Here is a 3,926-nt window from a genome sequence, read left to right on the forward strand (position 1 = left end):
CTTCCACCTGGCTTTCAGACCCTAACAGTAGGGAGTTATAAGGCTTTGGTTTGTTATACATCAATTTTCCTTCATTGCTCAAAAGCTAACCTATAAAAATTTCTTGTCTGGCTCAGTTTTCCACTTCACATTCCTTTTCATAACTTCCAACCACCTTTTAGGGTTGATCTCAAATAAGAATGACTCAAAATCTGTGTACATTTCAATTAACATTCTTTCAGTTGATAAACACCATAGAAGAGTAAGAATTTCCACTTTACAATTTCATATTACAAAACTTCATTATGGAGAGATTTCTGCATTTAAATCTTGTGTGTATGTATGGGTGTGTAAATACAGAGTTGAATTACATATCATTATATAAAGTAGGCACAATATATTGAAAAATCAAACAACTTTTCACCAACTATTTATATTTGGGCTTAAAATATAACTGTTTTTAAAAATCCAAGACTCTGGATCTTTACAATAGCTCTGCCACATTAATTTATTGTTTTACAAATGTAGTTATCTTTAACTCATTAACTCATATATTTTATAAAGAACTGTAGACTATAAACCTCTTTATTTTAAGCACATTAAATTTTACCAATTTTGTTATTAGGAATATGAAATCTTTGCAATCTGATTCACATGTTAATGAATTTAGACAGAGACTAATCAGATGATTTGCTTAAATGTCAGACACAATTCTAATGCCAGAAAATAATCTGGAAACTTATTCATGTTAATTGAATGTTACTTTTCATTTTGTTCAACAAAGGGAGATTTTTTTTTTAATAAGAAAACTGAAAAATAACAAGAAAAAAAACAATTCCAGATGGATGACTATGCTGACAACTGCACTAACAATCTGTCTCTTCAACTCAGACATTAGCTTTGCTCCCAAGGCTAAAAATATTACCCATTCTTGTGCTAAAACTTGTTTTCTTAACACATTTTGTCAGTATTCTTAAGATGCTGTTAGGCTTATGCATAATCAGCAATCATTCTCACCTTGACCTGCCTGTACCTTAACTCTTGCTCATGCTATAATCAATCTTCACCTAACTTTATTTCATTCTCCTGGAATTGTCAGAACGCTTACCTTATATGAATGGTAGCTGTAGTGCAGTTTTAGATTTACTTTTTCAAGATGTGAACTTTTCCAAATAATTTAAATTTAATGTACCTGAACCCAAGTAAAATAATTTTTGTAGAGGTATTTACTTAATATTTTTAATTTGCAAAATCCCTATATGTTCTTCTTAAAAAGAATTAGCTCTACATTTAATTCAGACATATGTACATACGGTACAATAATTACATTAATCTATATTTACAATTGACTACAAATTTATTCTGTAACATAATTTTATATTGTATATAATTTTAGCATAATACTTAATTTCATTTGATGTTTCATAATGGCATTTAACTTGTTAAAATTAACATTTATTTCATGATATGAGCTCTATATGCACTTTGTTCTAAGAATTCTTCATCAGTTATTTGAAAAGAATTTCAAATTTGCCTCTGTTATCTATCATTTACCTATATATTATCTAGTTATTTTAAATCATTAACTCAAATGTTTTGTAATAAATTAAATAACATAAAAGCCCTTTTAACATTAAAAGAGCTATTATTTATCTACTCATTGTCTATTATCATAGATAACAATTTGAATAGTGAGCCATGCAACTTCTGGAGATTTCATAATGTTTACAAGATAAGTCGGTTTTCTGTTCTTCTCTCTCTGTGAAATCAAAATACAATTTTGTTTTCTGATTAATTTGGCATATAAACTATCCAGAAATTGAAAACAAACTATTTTACCAAAAGTCATGTTTTTTTGTTGTTGTTTTTGTTTTGGGGGGTTTTATTGGCTTATAAGTATAAAAAAGTGGAATTCAAATCTTAGGTCCAAAGTCAGCTGGTACCTTCAAGGTAGTTAATTCAGTGTTGAAATGCCTTTCAGCTTTCCTAAGGTGACTTTCAGTGTTACTGAAAGAATGTGTTCCAATCTTCTATCTTCTGAGGACAAAAACAAATTATATAAATACATGTAATTTATATAAAAATATATAATATTTATTATATAATTTATATGTATATATAATTGAGAAATATAAATTTATATATAATTAAGGAATCTAAATATATTTCTAATAACTTAATATCTGTGATTGATACGAAACTCCTTGAGGAAAACATAGGCAGAACATTCTTTGACGTAAATCACAGCAATATCTTCTCAGATCCATCTCCTAGAGTAATGGAAATGAAAACAAAAATAAACAAATCGAGCCTAATTAAACTTAAAAGCTTTTTCACAACAAAGCAAACTATAAACAAAATGAAAAGACACCCCACAGAGTGGGAGAAAATATTTTCAAACAGGGGTAAATTTCCAAAATATACAAACAGCTCATACAACTCAATATCAAAAAAAACAAACAACCAAATCAAAAAATGGGCAGAAGATCTAAATAGACATTTCTCCAAAGAAGACAGACAGATAGCCAACAGGCACATGAAAAAGTGCTCAACATCACTAATTATTAGAGAAATGCAAATCAAAACGACAATGTGGTATCACCTCACACTGGTCAGAATGGACATCACCAAAAAGTCTACAAATAATAAATGCTGGCAAGGGTGTGAAGAAAAGGGAACCCTTCTACACTGTTGTTGGGAATGTAAATTGGTACAGCTACTATGGAGAACAGTATGAAGAGTCCTTAAAAAACTAAAAATAGTGTTACTCTATGATCCTGCAATCCCACTCCTGAGCAGATATCTGGAGAAAACCATAATTCAAAAAGACATATGCAACCCAGTGTTCATTGCAGCACTATTTAAAATAGCCAAGACATGGAAGAAACCTAAATGTCCACTGACATATGAGTGGATAAGGAAGATGTGATATATATATATATATATATATATATATATATATATGATGAAATATTACCCAATCATAAAAAAGAATAAAATAGTCATTTGCAGCAACATGGATGGATCTAAAGGTTATCGTACTAAGTGGTCACCAGACAAAGACAAATATCATATGATATTACGTAATTGTGGAATTTGAAAAAAAGATACAATTGAACTTATTTACCAAACAGAAAGAGACTCACAGACATAGAAAACATACTTATGGTTACCAAAGGCAAAAGGAGAGAGGGATAAATTAGTAGGTTGCACCTACTGTATAGCCCAGGGAACTGTACTCAATATTTTATATCAACCTATAAAGAAAAATAATCTGAAAAAGTTATATATATATATATAACTGAATCACTGTGCTGTATACCTGAAACTAACATGACATTGTAAATCTACTGTACTTCAATAAAAAATAAATTAAAAAGGAAAAAAATGAAAAAATAAGGAAATATTATCAGCAACTGGATCAGTGCTGAAAAGCAGTGCTACAATATATGTTCAGCAGCAGAAAGGAAGATTCCCAAGTGACCATATGCTTTATATTCAATGAATAAGTCTTGAATTGTTCTGCTTCATTTTTAAACAATTAGTTATATTTAGCATGTGTATATAGTTGTTTTATTAAGTTGTATTTAATTTTGGAGTTAAGTTTTAGATGGACAAAAACATATTCCAAAAGCAATCACATTTAAGAATTTGAATGTTGCTTTAAAAAGTATTCTCTCTTATAAATGTCAATTTCTTTTATTTCTCTCACAAAGTCTCTGTATAAGGGAACTGACAAATAATCCTTAGTACTTCCCTAACCAAAATAAATCGGTTCCTCATGTGATTTTTTTCTGGTGGCATGGTGAGTCACAAGCACAGACTTCTGTGGTGGAAAGTGGTCTCATTGACTGCTCAGATAGCTAAGCTTATTAGTAGCACTATTCTCTGGAGTAGGAGTCCCTAACATTACTAAATGCTGGTTGATCCAAAAGACTTATCAACTG

The sequence above is a fragment of the Mesoplodon bidens genome (genome assembly GCF_964165515.1).
Source record: "Mesoplodon bidens genome assembly, chromosome: 5".
Classification (NCBI taxonomy): Eukaryota; Metazoa; Chordata; class Mammalia; order Artiodactyla; family Ziphiidae; genus Mesoplodon; species Mesoplodon bidens.